The sequence below is a fragment of the Vidua chalybeata genome, chromosome 7 (assembly GCF_026979565.1).
Source record: "Vidua chalybeata isolate OUT-0048 chromosome 7, bVidCha1 merged haplotype, whole genome shotgun sequence".
NCBI lineage: Eukaryota > Metazoa > Chordata > Aves > Passeriformes > Viduidae > Vidua > Vidua chalybeata.
Window position 1 is genome coordinate 16,993,136 of NC_071536.1, and position 18,108 is coordinate 17,011,243.

General features: G+C 38.2%; 2 long non-coding RNA genes across 2 annotated transcripts in view; one reads left to right on the forward strand and one right to left on the reverse strand.

Moving 5' to 3' along the window:
* LOC128790574 (uncharacterized) overlaps nt 1–18,108 on the forward strand; it is a 297,948-nt gene that overhangs the window by 271,054 nt on the left and 8,786 nt on the right. The gene's annotated exons all lie outside the window — the stretch shown is intronic.
* LOC128790575 (uncharacterized) lies at nt 3,534–10,442 on the reverse strand. Its single transcript, XR_008431809.1, has 5 exons — nt 10,317–10,442; nt 7,663–7,725; nt 6,134–6,213; nt 4,381–4,560; nt 3,534–3,674 (listed from the first exon to the last, which is right to left on the reverse strand). It is a non-coding gene; the product is annotated as an uncharacterized LOC128790575 (long non-coding RNA).

The following is an 18,108-nucleotide window of genomic DNA, read 5'->3' on the forward strand; positions in this document are numbered from 1 at the left end:
TGGAAATAGATACAGCTTCTGAGCAGAGATTTAAAACCTCCTAACAGTGCTGCTTTCGGAGGTCTGGTTTGGAGGCGGATGTTGTACAGCTGATGGTGTCAGCAAAGCAGCTTTCATGAGATTCATAGCTCTCTTTTGGAGTGACAGGCAGCACTGAACTTTTCAGTGAAAGGCATCAGCTAAAGAATATGCAATAAATATTTTTTAATTTTCTGATGCGCCTATGACAAAGCAATCTGAGGAAAGAAACTCCTCTTCAATATGTGTGTATTTCAGAAAAAGCCATGTTAGCCATTTCTTTTGTAGTTGTTTCTAGTCACGTTTTAGTCCTTTTGTTTTTACAAAAAAAGATATTCTGTGTAGCATCATTTCCTTAAGCTAAGGATGTATCTGAACTGAAACAGGGAGCAATTGCCAGTGAAAAGCAAACAAAGGTTCTTGGTAAATAAAAAATTATGTGCCCTTTAGCCTGGTTTGCTGTTGGTATAAGTGGGTCCAGATTTCCACAAACATGAAACCAAAGCTGTCAGTGGGCAAGAGCAGCCCTTGCATGGAGGCAGTGTCAGGAGGGTGTCCCCACGCACATGCAGGCACACAGGCACATGCACACACGGAGGAAGTTGGTGCCGCTCTGTGACCTTTCCATGAACTTTCTCGGAGATGCAAAGATCAGTCAAGAAGCCAAAGGTCAGCATTCATGCTGGTCACAAGCAAAAATCCATTTTAACCAGTCACTGGAAGAGTGTTTCTGCCCCTTGAGTTATCTCAGCAAAATACTAATAATTGCATTTTGTATAGAGGAAAATTGACTCAGTCAGTGTTTAGTGTCTCAGCATGTCTCAATGTTGCTGCACTCATTTGACAACTTGTTAGAAGCTATGTTCACTTTTCCCTTGTAATATATCTGTGCAGGGGAAAGATGGAGTTAAATAATATGAAGGAAGTGGCACAATGTGAGAAAAATCTGGTAATTCAGAGTGAACAGTGCCACTGCTGGTGTTCGTGAGACACAAAAGTATGAGCTGAAGAAAGGAAATTACATGTTGATTGCCTATGAAGAAAAACATTGAGTTAAAAGCAAGGCAACAGTAAAGGAAGTCTGCAATTTCAGTCGTAATTGACTTGTCCAGCCTCTCACACAGTACCTGGTATCAAATTATACCACAGTGATATCTTTGTTTAAATCAGAGTTAAAAAAAAAAAGAATCAGAATGAAATATACAAGTAATATAATCCTACTTTCAGCAGGTCAGAAGTGAAAACAAATGTGGTGATTTTGCTTCTGCTGTTGCCTGAGGTGGACATTTGCCCATGTGACAGCATACAAGATACATTTTAGCACAAAACTCCCATTGACTGCAACGGGACTCTGATCGAACCCAGACACAGCGAGTGCTGTATCCCAGAAGAAGCACAAACCTCTACCATATGACTGTCTTTACTATAGCAGGCTGGGAGGATTTTGTTCTAAGAAATGAGTTATTATGAACATTATTTTCTTTCCCCTTGCCTTTGCTTTTCTTGCTGGCACAGTCTAATAAATTAATAGTAAAGTTCCACTTAGGAAAAATGATGAGTAAAGCTCACGAGATGAAGATACAGAGATATGAAATTTTGGTTATGAATTGGAAAAGAATACCTTGAGTTTTTAACAGTGTACTTTAATAACAGCAAGTGGTTAATACATTTTTATCTAACATATTATGAAATCTCTAAATATATTCTTCAACTCACAAAGTTTTCCAAGTAAAAGTAAAGGGAAATGAACATAAAATATTTTTTCCATATTGGCTTATTGGTGACTTCAATTATTTCTCATGCTTATTCTTTTACACAGTCATCTGGATTATTTTGACCACTTCCTCACATCTTTTAACTCCTAAAACAAATTATTTCACCAATAATTGCTCACTCTGGGGTTAGTTTTACTGTGCTTTCTTTTGTAAAAAACAAAATAACCAAAAATCCAAAACAAAACGGTTGGGTTTGTTGTCCAATTTTTGCACTAGAACATGAGTGAAAATGTCTCTGCACAACCCAAAACTGCAGCATTTCCTGCCCTGTCACTGAGAACTGAAGTGCTTTTCAGAACAGGGTCAGGAGCTGTCAGGAGCACTGAGGGTGCTTTGTGCCTGCCTGAGCAGTGGAAAGGCAGCTCCTCACAGCTGGGAGCTCCCACCTGGCCCAGAGCTGGGCTGAAGCTTCCAGCTTCTTCATGAAGGGGTCTGGGGACTATGGGCTCAGTGGTAATCCTAGATGAGGCTTGTGCTGGGATAGTAAAGTAAGGGATAAATTAAACAAGTTCATGGCAGGCAGTATTTAATATAATAATACAGGGAGGACTTAGAGCCAGGGCTACTCTTCTGTCTCCATTACAGAGGAGAATCATGAAAAATCCATTCTTTTAATCTCTCTGCAAATATTTAACTCCTTTTAAAGTCCTTTTGATGATTGCATTTACTTCGTGCTTGTGCCAGCACTTCTGTGTATGGGAGTGCTCGTAGATCCTGAAGGGACTGCAGAGCATCTTCTTGTTCCATCAGCCAGTAGAGAAATATTACCAGGCAGCAAAGAAATGGTGCTGGCCAACTTCTACTCGGGTAGGAAAGCATCTTGCCAGGGAACACTCTGATCCACATACACTGACTTCTTTTAAAAGCTGGAAGAGTCTGAGAGGACTATAAAAGAAGCTAAAGTCATGCTAATGTTTTAAAATGGTCAACATGATGACTAATAGACATTCAACCTATTAAGATGAAAAGAGGTATCATCCCAGTCTTGGAAGCTTAACATTGGAGACAATCAGTACATAATTAAATGACGGCAGCAGAACATTCATCTTGACACATTTTCAGGGAAGTTAAGTCTTGTCAGGCAAACATGGTCTTTTTTTTTTCTTTTTTTTTTTTTTTTTTTTTTTTTTTTTAATAAAATAGCACATTCTGGTGATAAAAACCCCCAAAAAGCTACACAGTCACATTGAATGGTTTAAAAAAACTCCAACATTCAAAGAAAAAAAGAGTCAGGAAAACATGCCTTAATCTGTTGAGGTTATCCAAGAAGGAGTTAAAAAGTGACTTAATCAAAGTCTGCAGGTATCTACATAAGGAAGAGATTTCTGATAACAAAAAGCTACTTAGTCTAACAGAAAAAGGCACAATAAGATCCAATGGTTGGAAGCTGTCGTACTTTCTCTAGCATGGGCCATTAATCATTGGAACAACCTACCACAGGATGTGGTAGATCATTTGAAGTCTTTAAATCAGGACTGCATCTTTACAAAAGAAATCCTTCTCTCAAATAGAAAATCTGCATCTGATGCAGAAACTAAATTGTGCAAAGACTGAAGTGAAAGTCTTTAAAATATATTACATTAAAGAAAAACAGCTCAGTGGAAAAATTTATTGACAAATTTATGGAAAAGAAGCAGAGAAGTGAAAGAAAAATGGTATTCTTTCTAAAATATATGTCTTCGGTCCTTTAAACACAGTGTGAAAAAGACATGCTTTTTCCTTGAAGTTCATCTGGTGGCGTTCTGACTGCACATGGTGATGGGCTCACCAGTGGTTATTTATGAAGCTTGGATTCTTGGGCATGGTTAAAAAATACCAGTTGGCCTCCTTTCAGTTAAATCCCATTCCTCTGAGGTGAATTTAATCATTCCTGAAACATATCTGTGAAACAGAAGCACTTTGAGTTTCCTACAGAGAAAAAAGGAAGATACCAGCCTGCAGGAAAGAATACAACTCTCATGTCAAAAAGAGCAAACAAATAGGGTGCAATTCCAGGGTTATACTTATGAGTTCAGAATACCAAAGTTTATAGTCAGAGCTCCCACGAGGAGGGACAGGCGTATATGAGGATATTTGCTACTTCCTATAGTTAATAGCGTTAAACATTTATATAATTCTAGTGCTCTGCTTTGATAGAAACTTCTTTGTGCTGGAAGCGGCAAACAGAAAAGGGCAGGGAGCAGACAATCCATGCACGGGAAGAGAGCTGCAGCCCAAAGCCTCCAGCAGCCTGCACAGAAAACTTGAGCTGGTCTTTCAGAATTGCTGCTGTGACAGAAAAAGGACTCTGGTTTCCTGCCTCCTTTGACCATGCATGAAAAGTCTTTCTCTGAAATTTTCTTTATGATTTTAGCCTCTGATATGCAAACAGCTGTTGGATAGAAGCGTGTGTTCCAAGTTCACTGGGCTTTTCATGATCAGAGAATAATAGTAAAGAGCTGGCTGCAGAGATTATGCTGGCTTTGCCCCGCCGGTCCTTTGGGATCTAGTAGTTATGTCCCTAACCCTTCTGTGACCTAAGCATATGTAATACACGTAGCATGGCTCGAGACAGCGCATAAGGAAATGAAAATGCATAGGGACATACCTGCTAATTTATTATCTGCATGCCAAGGCACACAGCGGCACAGATGCGTGTGCGTGCGTGCTCTGCGAGCGTGCATGCCACATGTGCACCTCATCCCCCGCTGCAGCAGGATGGATTCCAAATTAAAACTGGGACCTCTCTGGTAAGTGGTCCATGCCTCTACTGTTCCTGGAAAACCTGCTGCAATACAAATAAGAATCAGTTGCAACAATTCAGTACAGTTCCTACTGTCAAGTCTTTAAATTCATTAGCCATTTCACATACTTTGCCATTTACATTGCTGCATTACTTCTTCTCTTTCCATAAGCTTATAAAAACAAACAATTAGTTAAGACAATTTCTATGGCTTTTCTGCCCACACAAGTAATTTTTAATCTTCCTTTTTCTAAAGCCTGCTATTGGGCTAAGCAGCATTTTTACACCCTGGGGTCTGTGTTTCACCAGTGATGGTCGCCAGATGAGGCTGTTTCAGACTGACACAAAGTACCATCTCCAGAGGCTGAACAGCTCTGAATTACCCCACAAGTGCTGATGGCTAGAGAAACCAGGGGGAAGGCAAGAGGCTCAGCTGCTGTTCAGCATGTCACAGCACCAATCTGTCAGTCAGCACAGCCCAGATCCCACACAGAAACCTCCATGGGCTTTGGCTCAAACCTTAAGCATTATAGTACTTTGGGACTGTGTGTGCATATGTGTGGTTTCTGGGTGTATGTTTTAATTTTGTTTTGTTCTGGAAATACCAAGTATGTCCTTTGAGACCATTAGAAATGAAGTTTATATAGACATGGTAAAAGACCACTGTAGGCAAGGATAATAAAATATTAAATCATTATGAGAGACATAACAACTGGTTTAAAATAGGAAGTGCTGAGTTTTCCAAATTCAGCAAGTATGATTATTTTTCTCTTTCATTTTCAGAGCACCTGTGATTATATAGAACTAATAATTTGAGAACTGAAACAAACTGGGTTTGTTTATGAACAAGCAATATAAACTCATCTATCAGACTCATCGATATGTGGGCCAAATCATAAATTACCATCTTGCTGTTGGCTTTTAGAGAACAGTGATACTTCCTCCATGTGAAGATATGCCCCTTATTTTTGAATCAGGAAAGCTAAGAGCTTTGCTTCTGGCAAGGACAACTCTAAAAGGAATCATTCCTAATGCAATCTGCCCTTGAAATAAAGCTTCCTCTCATCTGTATTCCCTGTGTCATCTGATAGGGGTTTCAAATATAAAATTTTCATTGTTTTTCTATGACATTGTCAGGGTGGGAAGAAATATTAGCAACATGATTCCTAACAGAATCTGCATGAAGTCGTCACATATTTGACTTCCTGCTAGACATAAATCCATTATCCTACAAACTGTGTTGCTCACATGACATTCCTACTAAGCAGCTGCAGTTGATAAGAGCTATTCTGCATAATTTGCTTTGAAGTATCTTTTAAGATAGGATTAACCAGATGATGCATTCTTTTTTCCTTTCCCTCTTTCCGTCTTGGTGGTGGTGGTGTTGTCATCATCATCATGGTCCTGTTCCTACAGAAATGTTTGTGGACTGCAGATACCCACATGGTATCTGTATACCTTGTGAGCAGTTTGTCTGTATATTACACTAAATGTGTTTAAACCTAAATGTTTGGACTGCCAGAAAGAACACAGAGAAATCTGGAACTGCTACAATCAGAAAATAAAAAGCCACTGTAGTTAGCCAGTATGACAGTGCTTGAAAATACATCTGATTTACCAAGAAATGAATGTTCTGTCTTTCCATCAGCTTGCTTTCAAGTCCAAGTATGTATTGTTTTTCAAACACTTTGACATTATCTGAAAAAAAGAGAATAGTTTATATTTGTATTGAGTGACTAAAACCCTGCCTCAAAGACACTGAATGGTTTTGTATTTTCTTCCAAGGGATAGTTTTGTTATGTGGAGAATCACATCTTTGCCCACTTGTTTTCTGCATCGCTTGCATACACAATGCAAAGGAAGTAACTGTGAAAATGCAAATGAATATTCCCATGTAAGTGGTGCTAATATGATAGCATGCTGTACATCTGAGTGGCTCAGAAAACTAATGGGCACCATTCTGAATTGTGGAAACATGAGCTATGGGGGAAAAGTTGGAATTCGGATTTATTGCTTCTTTCTTCTCATTTCCAATGCTTGAATGAAAGAAAGAAACATTTAAAGGATGCAAGTTTAAGTATCTTAATCTCATCAGCTTCGGCTTGGCTTTTTGCTCTTCTATGTTCATATGAAGCACCTCATCAAAATTACATTACAATTATAAATAAAATCAAGGTCCACTTTTTATTAACTTTTGCTTTTTATCCTCCCTCTGTTTAAATGCATTGGCTCTGAAGTTTCCTGGCTGCAGCCGCTGGGTGTTTAGAGGCAATACTGCAGACTTTTATGTTTTATGGATTCTACAAGAACAATATAACATGATACTGACAATCATAAACAGATACTAAGTTGTTTCAGTTTGGAAACAATTGCAGCCATATAACCCTTGGTGGGCTCTTTTATATGAACTTTTATTTTTCTCCGTACAATGGCTAACATGGGAACTGTCCCCCCTCCAATAGAGCAGCTTGTATTTGCTCAGGAAATGGTTAAGTTACAGCTGGTCACCCCTGTTACTTCATGGAAATGCTTTGATTTGTCTTCCATACTAAAGCAGTTAGAGTCATTTGTTTTACTAACAACTCCCCTCAGAGCAGAACCTCAATACCATCTTAAAGCGAAATTAACTTCACACATGACTTTGTCAAGAAGCTTATTTCCATCTCAGGAGAGTTCAAATTTCATGAAATCTGGACACAGTGTAGTTAGGAGGACAGACTTTGGAAATGTTACTTCCTTCTTTGTGCTGCCCATACTGGCCATTCACTCAAGGATTTTTCAGGTGACATAAAGGCAACGCTTTGTTAAGTGTATAAAAATGCCTGTACTTGACCAGGCTACCCAGCTTGGCCATTGCCAAGAGGGCACTGGGCAAAATATTAATTGTATCTCCAACCTGCACTCTGACTTGTTCAAAGCATAACCTCAAGGATGTGTCCACAGCAGCTACACTAAAATAACATTATTTTGAAAGCTTCTGATAATTTGTAAAATATTTGGCATATCTAAGAGTAGGGAATAATTCTGGACTGGCTCATCACTTTCAAAATGGGGAAAATGTAGCTGCAGCCTCCCAAATCGACTGACAAGGCAGCTTAAAGATACCAACAGGAGTAGATGGACAGAACACATGGGGTCTGTATGTACCTTACTCCACCCTTCTCTGAGGAGTCATATGAATATGAAGCTTTTTACTGTTAAATTTAAGTCCTGTAAGGAAAAAGAAAAAAAAGAAACAAAAAAATTATTTTAGTTTAATAGTGCTAATTCTAGTTTGTCTAGCACATCCAGATCAGTCGAGAACACTTTCTGCACTTGAAACAGAGAAAAATTAAATATTTCTCTTTGTTAGAATTTCAAAGCACTTCGCATTCACCACAACCCGCCTGCAAACAGTAAAGCTCAGAATACCAGCCTGTATCAAGTCATTAACCTTTTAGGACTCAATCAAAGCAGTGTTGTGTGACATTAATGAATGCTTTAATGTGGTATATAAAAGCTAACAAACATGGAAACTGGCAATGATTCATCAAATTTAATATTCCATCAAACATTTAATTTTGAAGACTGACACTTTTTAAAAATAATGCCATAGACTACAAGTTCAGAAGAGTGCCTTTAATGAGAGTCATTCCCCTCTTTTAGGACTTTTCCAAATTGCATTTAGATGCCCAACAAAAGCAAGAAAAGTGCATAAAAACCTGAAACAGTTATGCAACCTTCTAAATAACATTTGAACATAGTTTATGGAATCTGTTGAGAAGAAGTGAAGGAAGTTGTCCTTATAAATACACTTGCAGTTTAGGTCACACATTGTCTGCAGTCATTGCTAGGAGGCAAAAGCCCTGTTGTAAAACAGCTGGGCTTCTTGGCTTGGGGCAAAGGCAAATTCCACAGCCAGAAACCTAATTAGACACTTTTGGAATTCACAGCACCCTTTCACGCTATGACCTTTTCCTTTCTCTGCCTTCCCCTTGCTTCTCTCCAGCTCACCCCCATATATCCTCCTTCCCCCTGTCCCCAGATGAACATCTGATCCTCTCCTTACTAAATATGTTGCTCTTTATTGCATAAATACTGTCTACTGGCCAAATTCAATCCTGCTGGTAATAAGACCAACTTGGAAGTCAACAAGTTTATGTCATGGATAAATCTGCCCCTGTGATGCATTTAACTTGTAAAAGACTCTGCTTATCCAGTCTCCTAAAAAAAAATTGAAAATATGAACTGCAGAGAAGTGATTTCAAAGAAACAGCTTTATCTGTCCTGGAAAAATTCAAAGTACCCAAAGAATTCTCATGTTGCCCTGGAAAGAAAAGCAAAATAAGCCGACAATTTTTAAAACCCATCGACACATGGTCTAACCCTGCCCCACTGCCAAGGCACCCACCTGAATGCAGAAAGCCCAGGCTCAAATTCCCGGAGGGACTTGAACCTGGGTCTTCCACATATGACAGGTAGATATGCCAGCTCCTGGTCTCACACTGGCTACTTTTTGGACTGAAGTAGGAATTCTGTTCTGAACCTGGCTTTTTTCACTGAAAGATTTTGTATCTGTACAAAGCATTTTTCATATTGACAGACAGGTATTTTTCAATGAACAGTGCCTCATCACAAATTTGCCAACCTCCTATACCTTCAGACAAACACATTCAAAACTTTTCTAAAAGACTAGTACACTTTAATTTAATTTTATTTGTGTCAAGGGGAAATAATATACAAAAACACATAGATATAAGAATCTAGGTGTCTTATAAAATAAATGTGCAACTGATAGAAATGACAGGCTATTAAATGTCACTGAAGATGTATAATTTACAGTGAGACTATTATATATCATTTTCTTAAATTGTTTTTATAACATAAGCTGCAGTTCTTATCCAAACTCATTTCCAGCCAAAGAGCATGTTCCCTCACACAGATTTTTCACTTAACTAAAAACTGCAGGATTCATCCATTAAAAAAAAAAATATGATAAATAGGATATTTTAACTGAATTGGGTAATAGAGAACTGCTGTGCCACTCCTGAGAAATGTCTATAATTCACTTATGCCTTCTGGTATTTGTATAGCATGTTGACTCATGAATCACAGAGTAGCTATCATAAAAAAAAACAATGTCTCCTTGACAAAAAATACATTTAACTCAGCTGAGATTTGCAGTTAAGATTCATGCCTACATTTTTAAAATCACAAATGCTATTACGTTACACTTGGGGAACTGTTTTGTAGACCTGTGCACGTTGGTGGTACATTTCCTGTTCCGAATCCCAGAAAGCACTAACGAATTGCTTCTCACCACGTTCCTGCAGCATTATTCTCACTTTGCAGATGGTAAAACTGAGGCAGAGGAGCTCAGTAAGGAGATCAGGGGAGAAGCAAAGTTCAAAGCTCAAAGCAGAGGGCAGAAGTAAATGCTGCTTTGGGCAAGTAGTGCCCCATGTTTCCCATGGTTGCCAGCTCCAACAATAGGTACCTTGCTTCCTCTGCAACTACCCACCAGCAATACCTTTCCTCTAGCTGTCCTTTTGCAGAAGCAAGTGAACTTTTAATTTTTTTTTTTTATTTTTATGGAAATGTATCTTTTTCACCAGCCAAAGGCATTCTGATACAGTGTTGGCCCACGAGGAAAGAAACAGATGGGTTTAGGCAGATTTCTGTTAAATATGTAGAGCAACTGGGATAAGAGCAGGTGAGAAGTGCCTACGAGGGGATGTCAGTATGCTTTTGTAACATCTGAAATGGTGAGAAACGATACTTGTCACAATCATTGCCAATGGGAAAGGGAAGAAAATACCTACAGGGTGTGCAGAGGAAATGGTCAGATTTCAGTTTTCCTCCAAGGAAAATGAGTTCATCTCTCAAGGCCTGTGAGGCAGAGAGTAAATATCAGTTGGTATTTGGAGGGTGTCAGAGGTCCCAGGTGAGAGGAGATCCTGCAGAATAAAGTCCTGATATCAAGAGAGAAAAAAACAAAAACCAGAGGGCTCTTTGTGACTTCAAACCCACAGAATATTGCATCTGCCATGGCCACTGGGGATGCACAGTCCTGGGCTTCACTTCACAACCAAAGACAGGCACCTTGGGCTGACTTCCAGTTCACCCCAGCCTTGTCTCTTCAGCCTAAAGGGGTTAAACATCTCCCTCAGCCTGGGCCCTAAAAATATCCCTTATTTCATCTTCCCCAACAAGTGTACATTTACTACATGCTATTGCTGTTTTGCCTGAGACACAATATTTCAATCACTGAAAAATACCATTCATTGTAATTTGCAACTATTGTTTTAATCATAAACTAAACATCAAAGGAACACTAAGTGTGCATGATTGCTAAGTGGTCATCATCCTCAAAGTCCTCTGGAAAAACTAATTAGTATGTTACTGTATATCTGCATACCTGGGAGATAAATGTTGTTCACATCCCCTTCCCTAAGGACAGAATGGAGATGGTTCAGTAAAACACTCTACCTCTTAATATGCAGGGTTTGTTGTAGGAGCAGCTCAATTCATATTTCCACCAGTTTGATGGTAAGGGAGCAGCAGTAGCAATATTAATCTGCAGTAACCTGTCAGTGAACTCTACAGCTAATATGATGTAGTTATGATTTTACCATCAATCAGAACTGAACAGGCCCTGGACAATCCTTACAGCACTGCCTCAAAAAATCTAATTGTGCAAAAGCTTCATCAGTTTCCAACATTTCTTTTTTATCTGTCACAGACTTTTGGCCTACTACACAACCTTTTATTATTGGTCTTATTGCATTAGCTTGTAGGACAAAAAAGAAAAGGCTAAATCTGAGAGTCCCCCTGCATTCCATCATTTGTTACCATGTAGGATCCTATTTGACAGTTCCATATTATTTTAGATTTAGATAAATATTCTTAGGACATATGGTATTGCATGAACTTTTGAACCACTGATTGCCAACATATAAAAAAAAAACTAGCAATATTTTTACCTCTGCATTTGCATATTCAAATGTAGAAGAAATAGGTAACAAAAATGGGAGATTTAAGCTGTAACCAGGATTGGATTAGACAAAATGTAAAGCCAGACTTTATTTTTTCTTTTAATTAATTGTATTCACAGAGGAGAAGAATAGTTGAAAAATGAATTATTAACAGCAAATATGAACTTCTACAGGAGTTAGAGTTCTACTAGTAATTAAGATAACTGTTCATTATTCTTTTTAGGCATTTTTAGTACAACCATTTATTATGTAGTTTTGTAGCTTAAATTAGATGTAGATGTGTGTGTGTGTGTGTAAATATCATAAAAGAAACACAGACAGGCATTCTCAGCCAGAAGCTTTCCTTCAAACAGTGGCCATAAGAGACTACAACTTGCAGTGAGAGACATTACAACCACACTATTTCTGGTGAGTTTACTATGCGGGAAGTTCTGGTGTAACTTTTGTGATTTTAAACATATAAACCCATCAAGGAAAATGAACTATTAACATTATCTGTTTAGTCATTTTAATCTTTTGCATCTTAAATGTAATCAGGCTTTTCAGAACTAAAATTGCTAATCAGCATGTTGGATAAATGTTTCCATTTTAAAATGTGCACATTTAGACATAACAGCTGGCTGTAAAGAATATATTTATATTTGTGATTTAATGTATCACAAACTTTATATTTGATTTCATTTAGCTTTACCGAGAAACTGAGAAAATTTTTGCTAGCATGATCTGTTTTGACAGCAGTTTTACAGCAGCAGAAAAGCACAGAGTAATAAATGAGGTGTGCATACAATGCATTATGTAGTCTTTAAAGCAAGCATGTCTTTTTAACAAAGCAGATTTTTTTTACACAATTTCAAGTGATTTCATCCCTTTCTAACATGAGCTTTATTCATGCAAAGCAATACAGATTGTGCATAAACAGAACACAGCACTCTTCTCTACTACAATGGCTGTTCATTAATTTTGCAAACTGTGTTCCAAACTGAGGGGAAATATTGTTTTTAGAAGAATTCTAACTTCAAAGAAATATTTTTGATGATATGAACATCAAATGAATAGCTGAGTTTTAGCCTTCAATCAATCATAACGTAAAGTAATTGTAATCTAATAAAAATAGCCATACAAAATAAGGAAATGGCAGTTGCATCCTGTTAAAAACATGCAGGAATGCAACTTTGGAACTACTGAGAGAACCGAGGCTGTAGAAAGACAAAAACAGGATGTTAAATTCTTGCGACAATTGGAAGCAACTGATTTTTTAAGCACCCACCACCACCCATGATAATTTGTTCAGCAGCCTCTAGGGGGTTCTGTGCGACTGCAGAACCCTGCAATTTCATGAGCACCTAAGAACAGGTTATCAGAGATACAGGCATTTACACTGATGTTGAAAATGTCCAGCTGCATTGTCACTGCTGCAAATTTGACTGCTACACTAGCACCAGTGTTCTCTAAAGTGAAAATCACAAAACAAAGTTCTTGAAAACTTCAGCCCACTTCAGAATGTGTACATGTCATCAGGGCAAGAATAAAAACATTCATTATAATTAATATAATTACATTAAAGTGCATTTAGTCATTCCTTAGGCAAGCGTATTTAAATGCCAACCACAAATTTATTCACTTTCCTTTATGCTTTTAACAATTATGTAACTCCTTGTTTTAGAAGACCATCAGTAAGGAACACTAGTTTTCCTTCATTATTTCATATTCCTGGTTTTGCAAGAGGCTGGAACTTTACCACCACATACTAATTCTCCTCTGTACTTTAAGAGTCAACTACAAGACGTTATAGGATTACTACTATTAAAAAAAAAATCACTAGACCGTTAATAACAGAATGAAAAAAAATAGCTAAGTTAGTGTGGTACAATGTGTCATGCCTGGCCAACCACAAATATAGCAATAGAATTATAAGCTCAGTTGGTTAGAGAACAAAAAAGCCACATAAAAGTTCAAGGATTAATAACAGTATAATTATCAAAAAACCTCAAGCCATTCTTTAATGAATATTATAACAAAAATAACAACATTTTGGGATTTAAAAATCTTTTCGACTGGATTTTTCAAACATGAGAATGTGTAGTCAGAAATCCTGATTTTCTCTAGAGGAGGTCATTGAAGAAAAGGCTGAATATTACCATGGCCTGCTAAATTATTCTGGTTTGCTATGATACCTGCAAAGCAGTTCAGACATTGCAACAAATGAGTCCTCTTAGTCATAGCTGTCACAAGATGGTGATTCTCACCTCATACTTGTGGGGAACTTGATAGAATGAGCTATACAAATAGTTCCTATAATGAGGATTTTCTTAACCTTTATTATTCACATGGCCTCACTGTTATATAAAAGGTAAGTAAATGAAAGTTCTAGCTGGCACAGTTTTAACTACAAATTATAAAAGACCTCTTGCTGGTCAGTAAGTTAATTTTAACATCAAACCTGGGCATTCCATAGAACAGGGATGCATGAGTCCAGGAATCAATGCCTGGCTTTGCTGGCCTCACAGTTCATAGCTAGAGGAATGCCTGAATACATTTACTTCTGGGCATGGTCCTTCTTCTGATGGACTATCAGGCAGGGATGTCATGCCCTCTTGCATCCGACACACTTTGGTCGTCCTATATCTTTGGAAATCAAAATTTAAAGGAGTCTTCTCCAAAATGGAATTTAATTTGCTTAAACCCTGCAGAGTTTAAGCTGTCTGTGGGACTTAGGGCAAGTTTTGTCCTGATCAAAAACCACAGCCACACACAGCCACCACCACAAGTATGCTGTGACTGGGTCAGAGGTTTGGTGGTTCCTGTGGCATGGGAAAGCTCCCGGGCAACCTCCTGAAAACACAGCCCCACCTTCCTGTGGATTTATTGCATGGAAATTGAAATAAGATTAGTAAAACCAAAGTGATGGGCTATAAAAAGGATTGCAAAATATACAGTGCAATTTGATACTGCCCAGCCCACAAGAGCATTTTACACTTGAGCCAGAACACCAGTTACAGTGAGGTCACTGTACCTGCACACAGCTTATTTTACATCATACAGGCACTGCAATACAAGTTTGAGTGAATAACAGTTAGGAGCAAGCAGAGAAGTAGAATATTAAAAATTGCCAGGTTAGACTGTGAGAACACTGGCACATAACAGGTGCAATTTTTTTCTCATTTTAAACATATTTTTTAAGATTTATATGTGTTTCAAAACAGTTAAGCCCAACGTTTTCTTAGACTACCTACTACTCGATCTACAATACACCAGCTGCTGCCTGTTTCATCTCCCAAAATAGAAGCTTAGCTAGTGAAAGCAAGAGAGCTGGACAGCATCTTCTCAGCTTCTGCTAACCACGAGATGATGTAACAAGTCCAGGAGGTTCAGAACTTTCCAAAAGGATACAGTGAGAATTCATTTCTTCCAAAATGTCATTGAGGGATGAGTAACATGCATGCATGAGACCATGGGCTATCTCAGAGACAACCCAGAAAAGAGGCAGACATCATGAATAACAAATGTCTGTCACTTTGTGATCAGTCATAGGAGGCCTCACTCAAAGCACAGTCAGGTTAATAACATTTTGAATGTTTACTCCAAATTAATTTGTCTCAGATTCTGTATAACCACAAACAAGTCAAGAAAGGCTTCCTTGTGTTAAAAAAATATGAGTGACCAAAATTTAAAATAAAACGTGACAGGGAATCAAACAGGAAATCAAACGGGAAATCAAAGGGAATCCTTACTAATTTCAAAATGCTAATATTTCCTTTTTGGATATTTAAGCTTGTATTGAGTTAGCCTGAGTTTCAAAGGAAAATGTAACCTCAAACAATTTTTGTTTTCCATTAAGAAAATGTTGACACAAGTCCTTCAAAAATTAAAAAAAAAACTCCCTCTACTTTCTAAATCAAACAATTTTGAAACTATGACCCTTCCTTGAAATCATTTTAGTTGCAATGACTCACTAGTTTTATGAGAAAACATACCATTGTGAGTACACATGACTCCCTATCCCCTTGTGAAATCCTAGAGAGAGCAGATTCCCATCCTGTCACACATTTGGGTCCATTGCTCAGCATTTCTGTGAACTGGGTAGACAGTTCGGGAGTGTTTTAATTCTTCCTTTATATATTTATAAATAAATAAATAAATAAAACTGTGTTGTATGTGTAATGCAATAAGGAGATTAATATCAATCTTAAAAGGAAAATTAACAGTTAAATAAAAGTCATAATCAGGGCATGAAAGCCCTTGAAACTAGCAGCTTGACTGGCTATTTTCTGATACATTGACCTTATGTACACAGTGAGGGCAGCGAACACAAGACTGTTCTCCATTCCCATCAGGGTGCAGGGGAAGAGTTACAGCAGCCCATCATGCAGCCTCTCTGCTTTTACTCTAAGCCAAGAGGCAATAGTTTCCTCTGTAATTGAGCTGAAGGACACTTAAAAATAATTAATAGGACTTGGTGCAACTAGTATTATTTGTTGTGTTGTGTGCCTTCTAGTTTTTTATTGCCTGCTTCCAGAGCTTAAAGACTTTTCTTCAGAAAGGTTGAATACCAACTGTTCTGAAAGTAGTCCCAAGGCAAGACAGAATATAAATAGCTCTGCAAGCACAACAAGCTGAAGGCTCCAGAGGCGAAAGTACATCAAGTAATTAAAAAATACTGAACCATCTAAGTAGGGAATATCCCTTTACAGTTGCAGGACATATATATTAAAAACACTACCAGGATCTGAGTTGTTTTTAACTGTCGTGCCAATGGGAGTAATGTGTAAACAGGAAGGGTAAATGCACAAGGGTCCACATGCAAAACTCTCCCTGAGGCCAATCCACCTTCCCCACTTCCCCTCAAGGAAGGAACAAGCTTTTGTCACTCTTCTAAAAGCACGTAAGCCATGTGTCCCCTTCCTACAGCTGCAGATCCAGCAGCATGGTGTGCCTAACCATCCAGTCCCAGGCGGCTCTTGCCTCCTCCAGTCCCTCTCCAGAGGACCAAGAGCTGCCAGAATGATGGGCATGGGGTGGACATGTGGATGAAGTCCCCACCACAACCCCCTTACATATTTATTTATTTATTTACTTACTAGACCATTACCTATACCATGACTGCTTTATTTTCAGAGAATCTGGTTTCTCCACACTCCCACAGGTGGAGCAAAACCAGCCATATGTACCAGCCCTCTGCAACAGCAGCCAGGTCTGACATGGAGCAGCTATCTGACAGCACAGGGGAAGGCTCTGCTTTAATTGGCTCTTTTTATGGGCCTTTCATACTGGGATTGACTTGACTTTATAGAAGTCCTGACATGGAACCAATGCACAAGGCCTTTCGAAGTCTCAGGAGCCCCTGAAGGGGGGCTAAGAAGGGCCCTACCTGACACTGCAGCACCATCCATCATGTCAACAACCTCCACAGCTCTGGAAGCATGATTTGTTAGTTAACACAGCCTTTGTTAGCTCACTCTCCAGTAGCATACACGAGTGGAGATCTACACCTTTCAGAAAATTGCCAACAGTCGACAAGAAAGGACTTATCAAAAACTAAGCCAGGTCCAAACTATGCACTGATTTGAATCAATCAAAAATGTGGCCAAAAAATATTTGTTTATTTATTATCGAGATTATCTTTCTTGCCATAGAATCTGAGGCAGATTATCTTCACAATTAAAATCATATTGATGCTCCTAAAATCTAGTTTTTATCTCATTTTAAATATATGCAAGGGGTAGGAAACAGAAACCTTATGGATGTGGACTTTTGCTGGTTGTTGTTTACCTCTTTATTTATAAGAGCAAGCGTATATGCACCACAAATGTTCTAACAACTACTGGTGGTGCACTGCATGCTGTATCAGAGGAATAAAGAACAGAGCTGATGGAATGGGGAGAATAATTTACTGTGCAGTAGTTTCAGCTGCCAGTGACTGCAACAGGAACTCAGCAGATGTTTTCTTGATACAGCTTGTTTCTTGTTGCAGAAGCAGCAGCAGCAAAATCCATAGTGTTTTTCTGCAGGACTCTGCACATCATAATTCTGCCATTTCAGTTAGTCTTAACAGCTGGAGGATAAAAAAATGTTCCACTGCATTATTTGAAATTTGTCACGTTGATTTAGTTTCATTACTGTTATTAAATTTTATTCTGGAATGGTTTACATATCAAGAATACATAATGGGTTTCTGTGTGGCCTGGGATTTATTCCTTGAATGAGGAAAAGACTCTACTGTGACAAAGTCATAAAGCCTTATTGACTTGATCCTTTGCCATAAACATTGGATTCAGGGAGTTAGACTGAATAATAAATTGATACAATGGTTGTACTTTCATCAGGAGAATAACTCCTTCCAAAACCGAACCTAAAAGTAAGTCTAGATCTGTGGAATTGTTTTAGAAATCTTCTATTACCAGGCACAAATAGGAAAATATTCTCCTAATTAGGCAATAAGGGTAGAGAGAAACAGCACGAATATGCATATTTAACATATTGTTCAGATCCTGAAGGAAAATAAAATAAGACAAAAAATGTAACAAAAATTAAATGTGCACAGACATATGGAAGGCTATAAATATGCAAAAGGGTGTTTCTAAACAAAGAAATACCGAACACAAAAAAGCCTTTTAAAATA